Here is a 23,219-nt window from a genome sequence, read left to right on the forward strand (position 1 = left end):
AGATAAGCAGTTGTTATGTTGCATTACAACACGGACTAGTAGAGAGAAACACCCACCGCAGGAGATAGGATGTTTTTTGAAAACTACCAGAATTTTGGCTTCTGTGCTTTCCTTTAGCAAACAGCTGTCCTTTGGCCCTACAAACAAACCCTCCAGAATGCTAGCAGAGTCCCGTGCACCAAAGCTGTCTGAGAGTGCCCTGCAGTCTGAAATAAAGGCTGTCGTAAATAAATGAAGGAAATATTTTTGCTGTTTGTCAGGTATTAAATAATCCTGGGGTGTGGGATGCTAATAACAGTTTTACTGATCGAGGCAGGTGAGGACAACTAGAGCTGACTGTGTCACAAAGAGCTGCATGCTTACTCCCCAATAAACAGCCAGTCTGGCAGCTGTGAACATCCTCGGAGAAAATGGGTGTGTGTTAGGTTGGAAAGATTTGGTTAAAGCATGCAGAAAGCCAGTTTCCAGGGGCTGGAGCTGCTGGGATGCCTGTGGGACCGGGGTTCATGCCCTGGCTTTCAACTGGGTACAGCAGGATGTGAATTTTGGTGGGTGCCTGGTCCTGCTGCGGTACTGACTTCCTAGTGTGTTCCTTAGTCTGTTTTTTCCAGAGCTGCACCTTGAGAACTGTTGCTTTGATGCTGTTGGAGTTGGAAAGGGCTCTCAGAACACCGTAGAGGTGTGCAGGAGGCAAGCATGCTTTTCCCCCAGTGCAGTTTGGGATAGGCTGTGCAAGTACCACCACACTGCTTTCTCCGGCTGCAAGCAGCTGCCAAGCTGAAGCTCAACCCAACGCAGCTGACAGGTACCCAGGCCCTCTGGCTCTGCAGCATGGTGGGCACGAATGTTTCCAGCTGGAGCCTGGTCTACTCTCCGCACGTTTGGCCTGTCAGCCCATGCTGCCTTTGCCTGCCTGTCCACTCACCATGCTTCAGCTCTCCAGTGGGGTGGAGAGGGTGGCTGGCAGAGGCTGCAGGTCCTGCAGTCACACAGGGGTTTCTGGAGTCAAAGCCCCTGCTGATGTGGTTGCTGGGTGCACGGTGACTTTGGTGGCAGATTACTTCTTTCTCTGCTGCCTCTGGCTCTGGTGGTGTTGCCACTGAACTATCTGCAAGCCCCAGTTAGAAGGAGGGGGGCAGGCCAGGGGCTGGTGCCTGAGTCTCCTTCAGCAGTGATAGGCATGGCAGAGGCAGCTCCTGAGGGTGTTTGCAGACCCGCGCCCCAGTCCTGGGGTGGTGTGTGGTGTGGTGTGGAGGAGGAGGCCGTCAGGGAGACTGCAGCACAAGTGAGCCCCGTACCCCAGGAAGCTCCGTCCACATCCCTGCTCTTCGCACCCTGCAGGCCTCGCCTCACTCTGTGTTTTATATTTAGCTTGTACCACAGGCCTTTCTGTAGAAATACGTTTCACCCAGGCTGTCCGAGGCTTTCTGTTTGGAGAATTTTCTGAGTAATGATTGGTTTCGGGCCATTTTGAGCATTTTTAGGCAATAAGCCCTGCAGAAAAGAGTGCCAAGGGGGCTGTTTAAGCTATTGAAATGCCATTAGAAAGTCTGATTTTTCCCCATAATTCAATATGAAAAGCATATCCCTTACTGAAGTGAATAAAACTCTCCCCCTTTCTTTGCAAACTATTAAAGCTCCTTTGATGTTTTAGGCTTGATTGTAGCTAGTGTGCTTTGCTAATACAATCAAGAAACTGGGGACCTTTTGTGTAACCATGGAGAAAAACACGAACAGAAGGGTTATCAGTGAAATGAGTTGCCGGAGGCTTTTGTAAAGGGTTCTGGATCAGGCATCATGTCTCCTTGCCTCCCGAATCTCAGCCTATTTAGGCATGCAGTTAATATATGTCAAACCATGCTGCAGACTTAATTTCTTCTGGAGACAGTGAGCAATCTTTGTTCTGATTGCTTATTCCACCCCTGCATTACTTGTGGGGCCGTGCAGTGAACCAGGCTGGAGTCCTGGATAACTAACCCGGCATCGTGTCTTGGCGGAGCTCACCAGGCAGTTGTTCCTCTCCCAAGCCATGCCCATGTGCTGGTACAAGAAGCTGTGGCTGGTTGTGAGGGAGATTTGCTTTCTAATTATATCAAAGCTATTAAATGTATGTCTAAAACAAAGTGCATCCTGAAGCATCCAGTTAATGTTGCTAAGCCATTTAGGGTAAGCCAGATGAATTACTTAAATTTCTGCCATGCCAACATTTTTTATTCTTTGATATCATGAGATGTTCTCTCAGGGAAGTCAATCGCTAAAGAAACCATCATGTTTTATCTCAAAAGCCAGCACTATGAAGCCAGGTTTCATTGAATTAGTGCAGTGCTGTGTGAGAGCAAGTGTTCCTCAGCAATTCTGGTGTTACTGACATTCAGCACTAAATCTCGGTGTCTGTGCTGGGCCCAAGGTGATGGAAAAAATGGCTTTTTGACTCCCCCAGTGAGGCCTTGTGTGCCCCTGTGCCCTTGCTACACTAGACTGGAGGCATCTAATTGACGACCAGATCTATCCCACAGGCCTGCCAGAGCAGTTTTACTGGCTGATGGTCAGCTCCCTGCTTTGCTCTTCCCTGGGGCTCCTCAGATGTGGGGCAGGGGTCAGGTTGCAGGCAGAGTTGCTCTGGCATCTGCCAGCTTGTTTTCAGCCACTGTCTGCCTCGTGAGACCCACTGCATTTCCAGAAAGACTTGTATTCTCTAGCTAACCGTCATCGGTGTCCTGATGGAAGGATGCAGCCCTCGACATGGAGAGTACCATCTGCTGCAGATAGGGGCTGCCTATGTCTTGTCTGTGTGACAGATGGTTGCTACATCCAGGTTGTCTCCTCTGAGTGTCACCTTGCAAGCCATGAAGCCCAGCCTGGGAAAGATAGCAGCCCAGGGCTGTTCATATGCAGGGTATTTGGAACTTCAGGTGTGCAGTAAGATTTCAGCTTGTCTGCTGTCCCTTCTGGTTGCTGGGTGGGAGTTTCTGTGCTCCATTATACAGTGTAGACCTGCCCTTCGGGTGCACTGAAATGAGAGTGCTGTGAGTGTACTTACAGCAAGCTTTGCCAATACAAAAAAATGTTGGCAGGGGAGGAGGGAGGGGAGTGTGAAGCTGTAGATGACATTACATAAAGACTTCTTCTTGGTGTTTATCTGCCAAGTTTCGTAAGGATTGAGTTTCATGAGTGAGTTGATTGTATTTGTATCAGTGATACCATGGCAGCTCTCCAGACTCCTTCCAGGAGAGGTCTCCTTGCAGTTGAAAGACAGATGAAGAACTGGCGCAGAAACAAAAGTTGAGCAGCTTTGGTAGCTGACTTCAGTTTGTGAGATGGGAGATAGATGACTTATTCTGTTATTTTAACCAACATGACAATGCTGTGCAGGCTTTAGTGGAAGTTTATTTTACTTTTTTACTTTTATTGCAGTATGAGTATTCCTGTCAACAGGAGTAGAGGAGGAAAAAACACCCATGTGAGAGATACTTTTAAACGTGTGATCTGGTGTATGCGTATTGCATGTCTGCTGTGTGTTTAAAAAATAAATAAATAAAAATTGATAACATAATTTGCAATGTGAAATCATTTGACAGAGCAGCAGAGCCCTGTAACCTCTCAGATGGAGGCAAGTGAGCGAGAGAATGTGAGAAACAGCCTGCATATCTATGCTGTCCCAGGACATTACACCTAACAGTAAGAATTATACTGACAGTCTGACAGATGGCAGTTTCATATCTGAACACTGAGGTGTTTTTCTTGCCTTTGTCTCATATATTTAGTATCAGCCATTCTCAGAGGCAGGATTTTGACTTGTCAACTGGCCTGATTTGGTCTAAAAAAGCAGCTCATACCTGCCTACAGCATTTCTGGTGTCTAGCCCTCTCTCTGACCTGCTTTGTGGTTTCTGTTTTGCCTTTGCTTGTTTCTTACTTTTTTCTTAGATCTTTGTCATTAGTCCCATTTTAACATAGTATAGTATTTTGTATTTTTCTCTTGGGTAAATTAAATTTTAATTTTACTCTGTTGTGTGAGCAAGGTGTCACTTTCAAATTAAAGTCTTTGTATACATCTTCATGTACAGCTGAAAGTGGGTAGATCTAGATTAGATATTAGGAAGATATTCTTCCCTGTGAGGGTGGTGAGGCCCTGGCACACGTTGCCCAGAGAAGCTGTGGCTGCCCCATCCCTGGCAGTTTTCAAGGCCAGGTTGGATGGGGGTTTGAGCAACCTGGTCTAGTGGGAGGTGTCCCTGCCCGTGGCAGGGACTTGGAACTAGGTGATTTCTAAGGTCCCTCCAACCCAAATAATTTTGTAATTCTATGATCTTCATTTGCTTTAGTATTTTCTATGGTAGCAATGGGGTTTTAGTTTGGGAACCATTTTATCGGTTTTGGATAGGAAATACTTGCCATCATTCACAGTTTTGTAGATGCTGTAGAAGGTTCGAGCAGGCACCAGTCATAACTATGCCGAGTGCTATAGGTGTGAGTCAGAGAGAGATGTGAGCTGTCAGAAAGGTCATTTAGGGTTTTGTCAGTTTGCTGGAGCTGGCTGGCTCTACGGTCCGCATAGGAAAGACAGTGATAGTTTTACTATGACAGTAAAAATAAGCATGGGATGTCTGTACTCCTGAGCGCTTTTATGTGATAAAGTGATTGCAAATAAATGCTGTCTCTGATAGCATTGGAGTTGGCTTTTCTACGTACAAATTAGTTTCTCAGGTGATTCTCTCTGCCTAGACTGGTCAGTGTGCTCATCCTGTACTAAATGTATTCAATTCTGGGCTAAGTTCCTTCAGAATAATGAAGGTCGTCTAGATCAAGAACAACTACTGAAAGACAAGCTTATCCTGTTTTAATTCCTACTTTGTCCTACTTTTTTTTTTTTTTTTTTTTTTGACAAACAGGGCCATATAGCTTGTTTTTTGTTTTTTGTTTTTCTTTTTTTTTTCCCCAGGACTGAAGAGTGGAGGAAAAATACCTTGTTCTAAGTGGTGAAGCCTATAGATTGGTTTACTTAATGTTTTCTTCTATCTTGTTGCCTTAAGTTCTTTCAAAAAATGCTTTAAATCTCAAGAAGAGGGAGAGAAATCTTTCTTGCAGTGGGGCCTAATATCCTTCCCATGTAAATTCTGGCACACTCCATGAGAAGGTGCTCTCCGTACCTCACTACTTTCTGGTGTCTATTTTTTGTAACATTGATGTGAAAGTTGTCCTTCTCCTTTCATTCTTATTGTTAAATGTCACTCTGTAAAAGGTTTGCCTGTGTTTTGTGTGAGATTTCAGCAGAATAGGAGTCCGGTTCTTGCCTCTGCATTTGCTTGCAAGGTTTACATCAGGGTATTCCCAACAGCATCAATGGAGTTATGCTGCCAGTTTTGCACTGATCTAATTAGGAGCAGAATTGGACACATTTCTTTCCCCTTCCTTGCATGCAACAAGGTTTTATAATGATAGCTGGGTTGTACATAATTTATTGAGTACAGTGAGTGCTTGTGGAGCTTTGAGAAAGAGGAAGGAACTGGCTTCTGTGCAATGAGTTTATTATCTAGGTCATTCGCAGACTGAGGCATCTAATGTTAATATATTCAATGGAAATTTATTCTGTAAGGCTGTTTGCTCGCGTGCCTTCAAGAAAATATAACCATGTGAGGAAAATGTTCCTGTGCCCTCCAAATCCATGGTGGGATTTCTTGTCAAAGATACTCATAATGCACCATTTAACACAAAAACTACAGTGGTGTCAAATGTGTAGGGTGGTCCTCCATTTCTTAATAGGGCTTTGTAGAAGTATTGCTTTCGATTATCAGTTTTTGCAAGATGGAACCCTATGCCTCTCACATCTGTTTGCTTAAGTAACAATAAAAAGTCCAGTATAAGAGCTTTGGGTATTCCCATAAAAATTGCTCACAAGAGTGGATGTGAGAGGGGGCAACTTCTTGGAGATTGCTGGGAATGACCCTACAGTCAGTTTCCCTTAGAAGTTTCAGCCTCTTGTTTCTGCATGATATAGTAGCTTACAGACCTATGCTAATTAAAAATGCTGGTTTAAGTCTTCCTTAACACAGTGGCGTGGAATTGTAGTTGTTTGGCATCTTCTATACAAGCAACTAAACTGTTCTCGTTTTGGAGAGGAGCAAAATTGTGTAGAAACCCAGCTGTGTTAGGATAAGCCGTCTTCCTCTCAGAAATTAGCCCCTATTATAATAACCCCATCAGTACTTAATGGTAGTAAATAATTTTTACCACATTTTCACTTAATTAGCTCAAGTAATATTTAGCCTGTCTTGCCAATAAAGATGATGTTTTCACTTTCCTTTGTGAAATCTTGCTGAATGGATTTTGGTGTGAGCCTAGAACAGCATCAAGTTCATTGTGCTCAGGTCCACGTGAAAGGAGCAAGTTCCAGTACATTAGTGAGCCCAGATAGTAGTAGGTGCTTATTCTTTGCCTTCGAGGGGCAAAAGGGGTATGATGTGGGCAAAAGAAATGGGCAGCAGTGTTACGGAAGCAGATACTGTTTCTCTTGCATGTTCTAGATTTCTTTAGGTTGAGGGTAAAATCTCTAGCTCTACCTGAAGGACGGTGGGATCCCTGTGTGTACTGTTATGGTGCTGACTCTGCAGGTCAGGACTCACTGTATCCAAATCGTTAGGGCTCGTCATTGTCTTGGAGTGACAGCATTGAAATGGAGAGCAGACTCTTGGATTCTGGAGTGTCTGCCTAGCTCAGGAATAAAACATCAAAAATTCAGGCTATCTGCACATCCTCATAGAATGGTTTTCAGCTTCTTGTAGATAAAATACTTTCATGTGGTGGTATGAAACCCTTTTTATTTGGGCTAATGCTTACAAAGCCATGCAGAGTAGGAGTGGGGTTTGTGTTTAACCATGGTCGAGTGCTTTTTCAGCAGTGTCTTGTGAGCTCTAGCAGCTTGCACAGGGCAGATCTAGGAGGATAGCCAGCAGTTTTTTGTCCTCTTCTGCCCTATGGGCAGTCTCTGTGAAGCAGGAGAGGCAGAGTGCTTTCTGCTTGTGTCTCTGCTTCTCGCCTACCCCATTTCACAGCTGAGCTTGCTAAGTAAAACATCAGTCAAAGCCCGAATGAGTTAACGTGGTGGGCTGTGAACTGTGGTTTTGGAGTTGTGCGAAAGCAGCGTCCATTCTGCTGCCTTTGCAGAGGAGGGGTGGCAGCCGGAAGAAAAGGGGAGGAAACTTTGGGTGGGGGGAGGGGAGCTGGGGGCAGTAATCTTCTTTTGATCAAAGCTTGCTACCAAGATGGCTTTTTCCTTTATTATATATGTACTGAGAAACTCGGTTAATGATTTAACAGTTCCTAATCAAGCCTGTGCTCTTCCCAGCAGTTAACTACAGTCACTGTTGGACATGTACAAAACCTCACTCTGACGTTACCAAAGCTCTCCTGAAGGGGTATTGAAAGCTGCACCTTTTAGCTTGTCTTAGGTGAGCAGTTGCTGCTTGTGGCTGCACATCTGCAGGGGCACAGGATGTTAATAGTCGCAGTGTAGAAATGCCTGTGGACGTGCGCATGTTGTGGGGCAGACAAGACACAACGCACACTCAGTTCAGTTCTCAGTGCTGCATGTAAGGAGGAAAAATCCCTTTGACTGGTTGTGCACCTTCTGGCTTCTGCTTTGTTTGTTAAAGTTCTTATAATTAAGAATTTTAGAACTCCAGTATTTTAGAAGAACCTGAGTGTGAGGAATTGAAGCTATATCCAAAACCATCAGGTGGTTCATTTTAGAGTTGCACTCTTCTGATTTTGTCAAGAATAAACCGTAGGGTCTCAGTGGATTTCTTCAGAGAAAAGCAATGATCATTCAAGTTGTCGCATGTTTTGGCTTATGTGGATGTTATCTTGGAAAGTTTCAGATGTGTCCTTGCTAGTTTGTCATGTCCCTTTGTTATAGAGAAAGGAGTGTTTATGATTAATGTGGGGTCACTGGTTTTATTTCTATATATAAAGAAGCTTACTGCAAAGAGACTTGCCTCAGCAGTGGATGTGCATCACTCATTGTTTTTAAGCAGTGCTACTTCTTATTTTAGTAACCTTTTGGAAGCGTCTGTTCCTGTTTTGAGCAAGAACATTAGGTGAGAAAAGAGTAACAGAGGCTTTCTGGTTTTAAAGAACCTCTGGTGCCCCTGTGCTTGGCTCCTGAAAAATTGTTCTGAAGGAATCTTCCTGACCACAAAAAAACTCATCAACATTTTCTCAGTATAAGTTCTGTGTTTCATTTCTAGCTTGACTAAACAGTCTCCATATGTTAATAGTCCTGGGTGTATGAAATTTTATTTGCAGGGAAATGTGGGTTGTTTTTTTTTTTTTTTGTGTTTATTTATTATTTTTTTAATTACTTCAGCTGCACAAAACTACTCGTTGTCTTTGCCTGCTACTTTTTTTTTCCACTGTCAACAATAAGAACAGGACCTTTTTTTATTTTAAATATATATATATTTTCTGCCAGTAAATGGGTAGTTGCAAAATTCTGTACACCTATAGTATTTATTCTTACTCCATCTCTAGCAATATTAAGCAACTGTTTCCACAGGAACAGTGCTCTTTACAATAGACGGTGTTGTGGCGTGCTTCAAAGCCACAGTCAGAACATGTAGGTGTTTGAAGAGTACCAGATCTTTCCATCTCTCGCTATGAATTTTCCAGTGGGTCATTACTTGTTCAGACTTTCTATCTCAGTATCCAAAACCACTCCAGTGCTTTATATTACTGTGTGTGGTTATGTCCTAGAAGCCTTTCAAGTGCTGCTGGGTTGCAAGAGGAATCTTTTTATATTCATAAAAAGCCAAAACTTCTGGTGCGGTGGTGGTGAGGATCTAGTCAGCAGCTCCAGTGCAGGTAGTTTAGGATCTAACTCTTTACTTCTGTAACCTTATCTAGGGGTCCTTCAATATCACGCATATTAGGAATTGAACAGTGTTAGGTGTTTTATTATCTTTCTTAGGGGACTGTATTTGTCATGGTTCACTTCATTGGATGTATGGAAGTTATTATGGTGACTGTATCTCTTCCATTTTCTTCCTCCCAGGGTCATTACTGAGTGTTCTGCTTGTACAGAGGAGAGGAACTGTCTGAGTGGTTTCTTGGCTCTATGCTGCAGGGCTTGGTAAACTTTAAAAAAGAAAAGTTATTTGATTTTATTTTGAAAGAATATAAATGCTACGGGATTTATGTTCTCAGCTGGTGAAAGCTTTCTGGTTAGGGTTGTGAGACTAAAACTGGTGTTACTTTTCCTGGAGTGAATAACATTTTGCTGTGGGAATTAAGGTAACGTTGCTTCTTCTCAGCAAGGGCCGTTTGTCAACTGGAAAAGGTGCATAAGGTCCCCATTAGCAGTGCCACCCAGGTAGGGGTGTACTTTTCTGCAGAAGGGAATTTATACTTTTAATCATATTAGCTAGTGGGCTGGAGTTAAAAGCATGTGTATTTGTAATGTAAAGCACATGCAACATTGGCTGTGGCATGGATAAAATGCCAGGCCTTCCATTCACAAAGAAACTAAATATTTATCAAGGAGGGAATATGATGTCAGTTGTCCTAAATATCATGGCCATGTAACAGAGCCTGTTCTGCTCTTGACTTACCTTGAATTACCATGTGCTTGGGCTTGCAGTGATCTCCAGTAAAAGCTCTGTTTGAAGAGAAGAACGTTTATGTGCAGCTTTGTGGGTAATGTTGAACTTCAGGTGGGAAATGTGGTCAGTATCAGGTTATACTCTCGATTGACATGTGAGCAAAACCACTCTAACCATGTTCTGACCTTTTTCTCTACAGACCCTTTTTTTATTAATCCAAGCTACATCTTGGTCACATTGGTGAGAAGTGCTTCCTCGTCTTGAAACCACACTTTGCAAAGGGAAAAAGAAATACTAAAAAGGGGAAATACGTGACAGCATGCTGTTGGTAGTGCCAGCGAGCTGCCTGTCAGCTCGCAGTTGCACACAAACCCCACATGTGCCTCCTCCTTCAGAGGGAGGCAGATGGCTGGGTCAGCTGAATAGCATATCTCGGTGTCATGGCACCTTGTCACCCATCCGGTGGCCTGCAGAAGACTGGAGGCTGATGTTGTTCAGCTTCTTCCTGCCTTAACTCAATTGCTGGAGTCACAGCTATGACTTTATGGTCACATGGGGGTAGTGAGATCATCTCTCTCATGAGGTAGATGAGGAAAACTGTAATCACAGACTTGATGGGACTAAATATTGTTTGGTCTTGGACAGTCCGTCTCCTATTGCGGTGCTTGGCTTCAGGATTTTGGGACTTCCCCTCCCCCACCCCATTAGGCCTCTTTTGTACTTGCAACCCAGTGTCCTTCACAAGGAGAACCTCATCTATGCACCTTTTTTTAACTTCTATTTTACAGAAATATTTTTATTGTACTCTTCCCCTTTCCCTCACCAAAGGAACCCTAAACCGAAAACAACCCTACAAACAAAAAACATTATACAAATAGGATATGATCTAACTTGGCAAAGCAAATGCTGGCAACGGCATGTCCTTTCTGGGTGTTGTCAGCTGCATACTGGATCCCAATCTACATTCTTTTTGCTGCATGGAGACTTGACTGTGACTTCCAGCAATATACCTCATGGGATTAGAGCGGAGATGCAAGCGGTAACATCTGGACACCAGGAGCAAGCATCATACCTTCAGGAATGCTGGGGGAGTGCATGCCTTGGCACTCCTTTTTTTTTTTTTTTCTTTTCTTTTTGAGTTCTGTACCTTTAGAAATGTCTGATTGGTGGTCAGAAACTGCTGCTTCTTTCACTTGATGTTCTGGGATGTGTGCACCAGGAACGTTAAACAATCCCATAGGCTGCAGGCAGGGAATGGGAGAGACGTTAGTGTGTGAGCTAAAGGACTTTTAACCTTCCTCTCCATCGTTCTCTGTCCCCCAAGACGTTTCTGTCCTTGAGACATCACCCATATTTGATAGTTTGTTTTTCATCCTTCAGTGTCAAATCTTTTGACAGATCATCTTGCAGCATGGAGTGTGAGAGGAGATGTGGTGGATTGATACTGGCTGGATATAAATGTTAATAGTTTCAGTGTTAAGAAACTGCCAGGTGAGGAAGTGAGAGGAGGAAGAAAGTCATTGTGATAAATTCAGGATCTGGAAAGAATCGCCGGAGTATAGGTACTTAGGCTTCTCCGTGGTGTTATAGCCCATGGTGGGATCTGGGTTTCAGAAGTTACTGGAATTAATCCCGAAGGATGAGTAATACAAAGGTTTTATGGGGGAATATCTGTGATGGGAACTGTAGTTCTAAAGACTGGCTTGCTACTGAGATGTGTCCTTTGAAATCTTATGTTTTGTCAGAAATATTGCTGATAACTTGATTTTGCATGTTAAGTAATTGTGATACTGACAGGGGTGGTGGTGGTGGTGTATGCCCCTCAAATACACTTAGTGCAAGGCTTTATAGTCACTGAGAAGAATGATGGGTTTTGGTGCTGTGGAGCAATAGACTTTTCTTGCCATTGGACTGCTGGGCAGTCCAGGCATGCATTCATTGCTTTCACAGGTACAGCAGAGTCTTCCTTTCACTTTTTCAGTGTGGTGTGCCTGCCATGCGGTGTGCTAGATTGGGTTTGTGAAGACCATAAGTGCCATTTCTGGCTCTGCTTGTGCTATCTCCATACATTGCTTTCCTTGTCTATAAAATTGATGGTGTAAGGTTTCCTCAGCACCTCAGGGGGCTTTTGATTGAAAAGGTGGAGATGTGTATGATCTCATCTGCGTAACTCCTTCTGTACGTTGCATTGCCTTTAGGAGAGATACAGCAATGCTGCTGTAGGAATATACCAGGGATACAACAAGGGGATAGCAGCCTGTGTGGTAAGTTTCCCTGGGTGAAGGCAAGCACTGTAGGCTTACCTGGCGTGGAAGTTCCCTTAGAATCCATGTTATGGGGTTCCACCTATCCCCAGTGGTGTCCTACAGCAGTGCTGGAGGTCGGGCTGGGACAAGTGAGCAATGATCAGGACAGAGAGCTATTGAACCCTCATGCAGCACACAAAATGTTTGCCCACCCAACAGCATAGCGCTGATTACTGCAAGGCCCTCTATTAAACATAGACCTTTTCAACACTTGGTGTTGAAGGGAAGAAGGTAAGTGCCTGCAACTCAAGCCCTCTGCAGAGTTTTTGGTTTGGATTTGAATCTCTGTATCGCTGGACCCCAGCTTCCTGCTGTCAAGCTGCAGGCATCAAGATGCTTATTACATCTCACTCAAGGAGTTTTAAGTTTACAGCACCCCATCAGTAGTGATCAAGCACTGTAAACAGCTGGACTTTTCCAACAGATTGCCTTTTGCTGTACCACCAAGACTTAACTTTTTAACTTATTGAAAAGATGGGGTTTGGCTCTTCAAAAGTGATTCTCTGACTTAAAATGGTTGGAGTAGCAGAAAGTTGTGACCTTTCCCCTTTCTACCTGGGGTGTTGAGAAATCTGATGGATTATATCTGGAGGACTAATGGATTTTAATGGTTCATGATCTCATCAGCTGCAGCCTGGTTTTATGAAGAAGGGAGAGCTATTGGACAAAAATGGAAAAGCATCAGTACACCAAATGAATTATATGTAGTAGGAAGATATTTTAGAACTAGTGACACACTTAATGGAGACTTGAATGAGAAGATTTTCACAAAAGTTTAAAACCTATGAATAACAAGAAAATCAGTTTCCAGCACTGAATACTGGAGAACAGCGCAAGTACGTAGATGGGCAAACACGTGCTGGGGAGACAACTACAGAGGGGTTCTTTGCAGAGTATTGCAGCTGGTTTAGGGGTTCACAATTCCTTGGGCTGGATTTGGGAACAGGATGTGAAGGGCACTGTCTGACATTGTACAACCCGGTGGATTTCTCTTAACCTACCCAGTGCTGTCCTGCTTGTAACTGTGTGGTGACTGTCCCTGGGTATTCAACAGGAGTTCCTTGAACACAGAACCTCAGACCATAATGCAGACTTTGCTGCTTTTAATGTAAAGTTGTGAATGATTCATAAGCCTGCCTGGATTTGTTAATGAGGTTAATTAAAACTGCAGGTGACTGCTGTGCCTAGGAAGAGTTCTCCTTAAGGCTGAGACCATCGTTAATTCTTTTCTGCTCGGTTTCTTTGTTTCTCCTTCTGTCTTTCTGCCTGGTGCTTGTTCTGTTCCTCCCTGGGCCTTGTTCTGTTCCCTCCCCAGGTCTCTGGTGTGTGCTGGTCGGTACATGGGCTATCTGGGCTCACTCCCTTGCTAGTGCACTCACCTGCCCTTTCCTTGTCAGGGACATTGCATCACTGCTAAGCTCAGCTATGTCACTGCTTTTCTTGTGGGAAACTCCACTCACTAACTCATTGCTATGGCCTTCGGAGTGTTTCCAAATGGGAAGTGCCACCAACTTGCCTGCTTGGCACCCATCTTTGTTACTGAAAACTGCAAAACTGGCACAGCTTCCTGTTTGGTTTTTTTTTTTTTTTGCCAAGTTAATTACGTGACAGAAAATATGTTTATTGATCACCTCCAGAACCCGGAGATAGAAACCAGTGTTTCCTGCGTTGTGTTCTTCGTGAGAGACCTAAAACATGAACTGTCAGCATCTTCCCTTTACAACCCATATGTTCGGAACGTAATAGCTAAAGTGGTGTCCCGGGGCTCCATAACTGTTGAAAGATTTTTGTTTTATTGGTAATAACTGGTTGTTGAGGTTTATTGACCTGTTGTTACAGCTCATTGAATGGAAATAGAAGATTTTTGTTTGCTTTGTTTTCCCAAGGGCAGAGACCCTGTCCCATTTTCAGCTTCTTTTACCTGCAATTGCACATACAGATGTTTGCAGGCAGATCTCCGTATATTGCATATGCATAGCCAATAGCCTGATACCAGCTACTGAATGTGTGCATGGGTGTGTTTGCTGTAATTAAGTATTCAAACAGCTGAAAACAAAGCCCTGCATTTGCTATCCTTTAATTTAGTGGTCCTGCATTGATCAGTATCTGTCTGTTAGGAAATTAATCCGTGATTTCCTCCCATCTTTTAAAAAAATAAAATAAAGCTATTGGAAGAAGGCAAGAGGAGTTGGGAGGGAAATCCAGTGATGGACGGGATGTGGTGGTATTTGGCATAGTGTTACAAAGCAGGTTGTGTACTTAATAAATTGTGCTCAGCAGAACTAGAGCTCTGCTTGTCATGTATGTGGTGGGAAAGGCAGAATGCATCCTGCCCACACGATTTTGGTTTCACATGGGCTATGGTCACACAGCTCAGGGAAGGAGGTGGCACAAAGGTGTGAGAGGCCCTCTGGGAAGTGGGTCCTGCCCCTGCTCTCTGCATCTGACTGGGTTGCAGAGCTGCTCAGGAAGGCACAGAGCAGTCTTTGCTCTCTGTCTGTCATCTCCCCTGCCTGCCACATACAGTCACTAGAGCAAGTGAAATGCTGTTTGTCAGCCAGGTGGGAAAACAGAGCAGTCGCCTGCAACTTCATAGAATCATAGAATCAAGTAGTTTGGAAAAGACCTTTAAGGTCATGAAGTCCAACCGTTACCCCAGGACTGTCAAGTCCACCACTAAACCATGGCACTAAGAGCCTCATCTGCACATTTTTCGAAGACTTGATGTCTCCTGGGTTGAAGTTATTTCAGAGCAGGCTTTTTGCTGCCTTGCTCCTGTCTGTTCCCCAAGGCTTTGCCCAGAAGGGGAGACCTTGGCCTCCCAGGGCCCTGCATCCCAGTAGTGCTGCTCCACCGTCTGTCTGTACAGGAGCTCTCTGTCAGCGGGGCTTACTGCAGGAGCTGTGCAGGACAGGAAGCCACACGCTTCAGCGTGGCTGTGCCCCAGCAGTTGCAGAGCCGCCTGCGGTAAGCCTGGGCTGTGCACACCATTTCTAACCATGCTGACAGCGTGGGAGACCACCTTCCTCCCCTGCCCCATGGGGCCGGCTGGGGAGGGGTGACAGCACACCTCCTTGTGTGTGACAACATGCCCCATTGAACTGAGAGGGGAAAAGCTCAGAGGCGGGAGTTTCAGCACCAGTGGTTATCCCACATTAGTGTGTTCTGTACCTTCAGAAACTGGACCCTCACTGCTGGGCTCTCATCACCTTTCATGTTTACTTCTCAGCCTGTTCACCACCCTCGTCATTTCAAGCTATCCTAGGTTTGTGCATGAAAGCCCTCCTCTGTTTTGAAGACTCCAGTGTGTGCATGGGACTCTTGGGCTCTTCCCCCATCCCCTGTTTCATTATGAGTTTCACTTTAATTTCTGAAGGAATGGGTCTTGCTAAGTGATGTTGGGGTTAATGCCTGGAGTCTGAGAAATTTCAGTACTGTGGCACTAATGAAGAGGTGATTGGATTTCTCCTGCCACGTAGCTCAGGGTGTGCGGAAAGAGATCAGAAATCCCTCCAGAAGGAAGCTGTTGTTTTTCCTTAAAAATATAAGGAGAAAGAAATATAACAGTCTGAACTAGTGTGTGTGTGTGTGTGTGTATGTATATCTCTTTTTTCTCAGATTGATAACGCTACCTTTATGTTTTAGATCTATTAAAGACTAGCCACCCACAACTATTATTCATACCTCATTCATTGCTTTAGAGGTGGGATCTATCAAAACCAGTATAAGTTGGTGTAACCCCATTAGCAGCAGGCTTTGGCTCACACTTTTGAAAATGTAATTTTTTGGAAGATTTGGAACCTCCTTTTTTATCTGTTTTATTTGTAGCCTTTCAGGCAGGTTTCCATAGACTCACAGGTTTTCTTGGCAGGAATTTTCACAGAATAGATAAATCTCATTGCAGCCCTTGCTCTTCCTACCCAAGCAAAACTCCTGTTGAGGGGTGTAATCTCTTGGATGAAACTAAAATTGATTAAAGAGTCCAGGATTGGCTAAGAGTCATTAGTTATGCATGATTGTTCATGGCTGGTGCACAGCTTATAATTATGCAGCTTGACTGAAAACAAAAGTAATATGTTGAACAGCCGTCCTGGAACAAAAAATTAGAATGACAATATTACAGTAATAGCTGGAATAACAGGTTATAGGAGTTATGAGAGAGACTAACTTTCCACCCGTTTGTGGGCTTACCTCCAGAGCATCAACCATGTGGCAGTAATGGTTATTGGAAAGTGTTGGATTTTTCCCCCCCTGAAACTTTGACAGTAACCATGGCTTGCAGAAAGCGGAAGTTTTGAGTCTTTATCCCCTACCAGGGGATGGACATGCTGACCCCCAGGGGACCAGGTTTCATCTCTAGGTCTAATCATGCGTCTGCTAAATCTGGAAACAGTGAGCTGCGAGGGCTTCAACACTCCGAATTCAGCATGGTGCGTGCACTTACCACTTTGAGGCGGGACTGGCAGCCTTTGCAGTGTTGTGCCACCCCGTGCTCACTTTGTTTTGAGGCCTGGCATCAAAATTGATTCTTGGTGGGAGCAGGGAGACACTGCTGTTCAGCAGCACCAGATCCAGAGCTTGCGTGGAACAAGTGAGCTGGGGTTGCTGCCGCTCACCAAATGGTATCTCCTAGGCCTCCCCTGGCCAGAGCTTTCCATGGTTTGTTGAGAAACTATCCATGTCTGCGCTTGGCGCCTATGGTGGAAATTACTGCCCAAAGCACTTGCAGCCTTTGCAGGAATGAGAAGATGCCTCAGCACCCCATTTTATTTTGTTTTAGGCACACAGGTTTGAATTTTAGAGATTGCATGCAGTGTGTTTGTAGGAAAAATAACTTTAATCTGTTGGTCTGGAAATGCAAAATCCCCTTTGTATGAGAGAGCCCTAAGGATTTTCAAAAGTGCTTGTCTTGATAGACAGGTGTCTGTCAGCCTCAAAACATACAAGAAGGACTGATTAATCCAGACACCATGTATTTGGCTGAGACAGTTGCTACTTCGACCTGTCCAACAAAGGCATGCTCAGGTGGAGGTGCTATCTTTAATTAAAGTACAGGAAGATCTGCCATTCCATAAGCATGATCTGTTAGGAGCTTAAACAAGAAAAAAGAAAAGAAGTAACTAGAGGCATGTGAAAAAACAGCTTTAGCCTAACCCAGACTTTCAGCCCTTTCAACCGAACGGAGCCTTGGGAATTGCCTCCACAAATGACTGCTTATATATGCAGTTCTGTTAATTAAATTTAAAAATTGTGTAGGAAGTCAGAAGATACAGCTACCTGTTTAATTAAGCTAATTAAGTCCCCAGGTAGCTTTTATATTTGCTTTATTCACTGCAAGTGTCTGGCTTGTTCTGTTTTTGAAGCCATGTCAACATTGACATGGCTTAGAAAAAAGGTTGTACTAGGATGCTTACTAATTGTGCCTGTGGCGAAGGAAGGACGGGACAGCAACAGGAGAGAAGGATGTTCAGAGCTCCAGGGTAAACGCAGCTGTCTTTTTTGTCTGATTCAAAGACAATAAAAAGATTCCCACTGATTGCAGTGCACTTCAGACTTCCCAGACTGGATTATCGATTGCAGGGAAGGGTGGAAAATTTGTTCTGAATTTGTGTTTGGAAGAATTAATGCTCATGTCCGATGCAGTGTTGAAGATCTCTCTTCCTCCTGGAGGTCCACCTTGTGTCCGTTTTGGTGAACAAGCAACTTGCAAGAAGGCAGCCACCCTTGAGATCTGCCTCTTCCCATCCGCAGCAGGTTTTTAACCTGCCAGGCACTCTCAGAGGCTGACTGACTATACCTGCTCTTCTAGTTCAGTGGATGCTTCAGCTGGGTGTTGATATGTTGCCTGAGAGATTACCCTCCTCCTGAATTTGTTTTCTAAACCTCTTCCATTGATGAATCATGCACGACCAGTTATTATATGTGTGAAGGCATATGATTAAGGAGCCCTGTTCTGGTCTCCCTGCGTCTGTTCCCTTGTTTGTTCCCGAACTAGCTCTTTTTTTGTAATGAGGAGAAGGGGGGCAATTAACGCCTGCCGAGTTGTCGGGACGATGTTGGTACAGTCCCTTCCTGGAGAAGGTGTGTGAGATGGTTGACTGGGGCCCCTCCTTGTGGGAAACCAATCCCTTGCAGCTCCCTTTGAAGTCACGCGGAGCTGCGCAGTCTCGGCAAGTTCAGGCATGGGGCACTGTGTGAGTGGTTTGAATTGGGAGTGGAGTCCTCAGTCCTGTGTTCAGCCTCGCTGCCAAGATGTTGCGTCTCACAATGGAAGCATAATGGCTGAACTCATGAGTCCTTACCTGCTCGTTTCCAGCTTGCTTGCCAAAATCCTCCACTGCTTATGTTCTCTTGGGTATGGCTGTGAAGTTCAACAGAAGTTAAAGTGTATGTTTAGCTCTGGGCCAAAATCCTGTGTTGCTCTTCACAGATACAACTGAGCTCCAACAGTTGATCTTATCCACTCTTTATGCTATGGAGGAGCACGCTGTCTTCCATTTCCTTGAACTGGAAGAGAGCAGTGATTAAAGGCTTTTCTACATTGATATGCACACTTTCCCAGCTAACTAAAACTTGGCCAGTTGCCACTAAAATGGCCAGAAAGTGGATGGTTTTTCTCCCAGTTGTTCTCTGGGGGCCTGGGCTGAGGATGAAAGCACTGGAGAGAGGGGAGGGTGATTACAGCTGTGTGCACCAGTGGTGTGCTGCTGCATGCCACCAGTTTAGTTTGATTTATTTGGAGACTGCTGTACCTTGTGCCATTCGCAATATCATGCATGCATAAATATTCAGGCTTCTCCTTTGCTTCTCCCAGTACCACCGGACTTTACCATTGCAGTATAACTCGTGCTCTGATATTAAACCTTCCAGGCTGAATTCTGTGATTCTCCAAAAGTTACCCTGTGCCAAACAGATCTTGGCATTAGAAAACTTTTCTCTATAGCTATTACTCTTTTAACATTGTTGTCAAATACATAGAGATGGTTGCATTCCTGTATCACTTATCTCCTATGTTATGATACAGGAGATCCCCATTAGCATCATCTGTGTTGTCTTCAGGCTATTGAGTTTCATGGTCTCTTGTGCTTTCTTTGAGAAAGAAGATCAGCATCAGCTGCATTGTTGACTTAAACCAATTGCATGGTCTGCTTTAGACCTTAATAATTCCATCAAGAATAATACTGTGGCCCCTGCTTCGTTGTAAAAATACATTTTTTTATCTTTGTGCAGCCAAGGTCAATGCTGGGAAGACAAGAAAGAAAAGTGAGTAACAAAACTTGATGTATGTGTGGTACTGGTGTTACACCATCAATGCTGTTGTGAGGATCCCAGGGGTGTTTGCTGATGCTGGGAGGTACTGACACTGCCAGAGCCCCGCCAGCAGACTGTCAGGGCTCGGGCTGCCAGCCAGCCCTAGACAGAGTTATCCCTTCATGGCTGGAGGGCCAGTCCTTTGACAGCTGCTTCCTTTTGAGGTACCTGAGTCCTATTAAATAACAGCATAGTGAGATGTCCTCTCAGTCTGTGAAAACAGGTGCTAGTGATAAAGTTCTTTAGTGACTGAAGAGGTTGAAAGAGGGCTTATGTTAGGAATTCTTCCTTTTGGAGAAGGAAGTAGGGTAGCACACTCACTTGTGAACATCTGTTTTCAGATGGTTATGACATATTTTTATGTGACCAGATGTGGCTGCAGTTGTTTGCTGTGTTGGTAAAGCTATCCCAAAGCATTTGCTATTTCAGTAGCTGCACCACAAAGTGTGTAGGCAGTAATGAAGGTGTAAAGAAGGGGCAGGAACAGGAACCATGTGATGCAAGGATGGCTGAGGTTAGCCCTGGTACCTGGGCTTAGCAAGCCACTTGTGCACGCCAGTTCAACATATGAGCATCCATCAGGCTGCACGTGCATCATGGGTTGCGGTCCAGTACATGTGGGCAGCTCACAGGAGTTAATGATGCCAGCATGAGGCCCCTCCATGTTGTGAGGCTGTGGTATGGGGGCTCTGTGCGATGGTGAGAGGAAGCATGTGTGGTCAGGTGGGAGCTGCTGTCTGGGGGCTGCTTGATTGTCTGATCTTGGGCAGGCTCATGGAGGAGGTCTGCAGGCAGATATTTTCCTTTCAGCTTTCTAGGTCAGAGATTATTTTCTGTTTCAGGTGCGTTCCACGTATCTGGGAGTTGACCTCAGGTGTTGTGTTGGCTGCTGCTTAGCTGGTCACATTTATCTTTAAAGGAGATCACAGCAGCTCCAAAATCCAGACTTTTACCAGTGGTCTATTAATTTTAATTACTCATTTCATTGTATCTTCCCTGTTGCTGTTGCTATCAGTTTAAGAGCAGAGAAACTCTTAAGACTGTCTGATTTCACCTCTTGTATAGATTTTGCTAGCTGTCCTGCATCCAGTGGGGAGGTGCTGTGCCAAAGTTTCAGCAGCTTTTGGCATGCTGAGGCTTCAGTCCTCTTTTTAGAGCATTTTAGCTGTATTTTTTCATTTTCATGTGCTTACACAGGGCTGTGAGATCATCTTAAGTGTAGCTAGAGCCTCTTTGTTGAGTGCTTTTGAACTGTGGTATACTGTGAGCAGGGCTGCTTAGTTGGTGTAAGGGATTTAACTGGCCCTTAATCTTGGAGTCCGGAGGGGAGAGAGATTGGTTTATAACTGTCATAAATCTCTTGCTGTTATTTTCAGAATTGTTTTGTTTCTGTTTTGTAAGACCATGCTACCCTTGGTAGAGGAATTCCGTTTGCAGAGCTGATGGAGAGCAAGGTGTGTCACAGAGTTTGGAACAATTTTTGCTTGTGCCCTGTGTCAAAGGTAGATGCTGCTTTTGTTGCATCTCCTGGTCTCAGCCCAGCTCTTTGTGTCTTGACAAGCCTTTGCTTTTAAGACTAAACAAGGAGTGCAGAATTTGCTCTGCTTCCCACCACAGACCATGTATGTCAGAAGAAGGGAGGAAAGATCCACTTTGTGAATGCAAAAGTCGCAGTCTAATGTATGTATATGGAGACTGGCAGAAAAATGATAAGCACTGAATTATTTTGGAAAACTAAATAGGGAGGATTTTCTCATAAAATCTCAATTCTTGATGTCCCATAAATCAATGTGGGTGACTGTATATATTATAGTTATTAAATATTTTTGAAAGAATCATTTCTTTAAAAAGCTGCGTCTCTCTCCAGAGAATTGAAATTCAGGCAGAAATGATGCATGAGATCACTGGAGTTGAAGTGGTGTTTTTTAGGGGGAATGGAGACAGAAGGCCGTCTCCATTAAACACAGCTTCCTAAAGCTCGTGTAAGTAAGCAGCCTAAGCAAACACAAAAATTAATACTGAGTCAGAGCTATGTATTTAATTTAATTTTTCCCTGTGAGATTGATTTTTTTAATTTTTTTTTTAAGTGGAAAATACAGTGTCCGTAAAATCAGCATCTTGATGGGATATTCCCAAACAGTTCTAGCTTCCCTGTTTTGTATTCCTTTGATAGAGGTTGTAGCTGGAGTGGTGTGAATAGGATATTCTGTCATCCTTTCCCTGAAATTATTTGCTCTGTTAATCCTAATAAGTTCTCAACGCTTTAAAAACCAATTTCTGTATTTCTGCACCACACTGTAGGCTAGGGAAGCGCACAGGGGTGGTGTGTGCTGTCTGGCGCTTACCCCAGAATATTGTTTTCTCTCAGCTCATGTTAGTGAAGCTGCAGTTAGCACCCCCAGGAGCGAAGGTGCCAGCAGAAAGGGCTGCTATACCTTACCACAGCAGAGTCAGTCCGGCTTGGACACCTTCTTCTGCCACTTACAGCTATGCAGACACTTTGTGTCCATTTGTAGCATGGCTGTCTGGCTCCTCCCTTAAATATGTAGAGTTCAGCTCTCTCTTTTGACAGTATCTTAATGTTATTCACTTGAAAGGACTGGTTGGTACATGCAGGGTTTTACAGTCCATGCACAAATATTGTTTGGACTAGTGGTGGACCATATACCATTGCTGTGGGAGCTTATGCTTATAAGTTTATTTGAATGGCGTGATATGTATTAACACTGGAGAGAAATCAAATTGTTGGCAAGATACGTTGTCTGTGTGTGTATATATATACACATGCACATATATATATATACACGCAATATATATGATACCAAAGAAAAAAGAGGGAGCCTGGACTCATCTTACTTCCTTGCAAGGCAGGAAATAGTTTTCTATTTATTTTTTTGTAGTTATTATGATTTAAGACTATAGCGAGTTATAAATACATAAATACAGCAAGGTGTATTAAATTCTGGGCACCTCCGTGGTGAAACTCTGTGCTGCTGACATAGGAGACTTGGTTCTGTTTCTGCCAGACTAAGGGAAGGTGGCTGTACAAGCGCAGAGGGGGTTTGGACGGTTGTGCTCAGTTGTTCTTCCAGAGAGCTCGATTTTCAGGATGTTTATTCTGCACAGATTGTCAATACCCACAAGGTGTGAAGCTTTTCTTTGCTCATTTCAAGCTTGCAGTTTGGGGGTGCATTGGAGGTGCCTTGTGTGGGTTTTTTCTTTTTTTTTGTGTGTGTGTTTGGCTTTGTTGTTGCTTTTGAGGGGGTTTTGGGTGAAATTTCTGTGTGACAGCTTGACTCAGACACCAAGAATCCTTAGGTGTGATTTTTGCGAAAAACTAGCTGGTGAACAGTGGAAAAAAGCCACAACCAACCAACCAACCAACAACAACAGAACCCCAAAACCAATACAAAAACCCCACCCAACCAAAGACCTTGATTGTGTAAAAATGTAACTAAAAAGTAAAACATCTACTCAACAAAACATACATACCTTCTTTCAAAGACAGGTTGGCTGACACCAGGATTGAGTCTCTGATCCATGAAGTTACGTTCTACATCTTTGTCTACTATAAACTAAATGACAACAAGTCCTTAGGTAACAGCATGAACAGTTTCCTATTTTCTGTGGTTTAAGGCCAAAAGGTGATTTATGTAAGAAATCAGAGTTTACCCCAGCACTGGTGGTATTTTGGGAGACTGAAACAATTTCAATGTGATAAATTATATTAGGGAGGAAATATCCATGTAATTCACCAAACAGGTATGCATGGATCTTTTTCAGAGAATTGCATATGTTTAGTGTTACACCCATTTCATTTATTTGACAAATTGGAACACTATTAACCTTTGGTTTGTTTTTTTTCTTCTTTAATCTTCATTTCCTCTAACAAGGCTGGGCTTGTTCAGCACTTCTAGGAAAAAGAAGGAATCAGGTTATGTTTTATGGAGCCCTGATTGTTGAACAATTAGAGCTATGGATGCTTGATTTTTTATTTTTTTTTTTTT

The 23,219-nt window shown here is 43.8% G+C and overlaps 1 protein-coding gene across 1 annotated transcript in view; it reads left to right on the forward strand.

The window, feature by feature from the left end:
* Positions 1-23,219, forward strand: part of PRKCH (protein kinase C eta) — a 116,717-nt gene that overhangs the window by 5,303 nt on the left and 88,195 nt on the right. The gene's annotated exons all lie outside the window — the stretch shown is intronic.

Source organism: Lathamus discolor, chromosome 6, assembly GCF_037157495.1.
Source record: "Lathamus discolor isolate bLatDis1 chromosome 6, bLatDis1.hap1, whole genome shotgun sequence".
Lineage (NCBI taxonomy): Eukaryota > Metazoa > Chordata > Aves > Psittaciformes > Psittacidae > Lathamus > Lathamus discolor.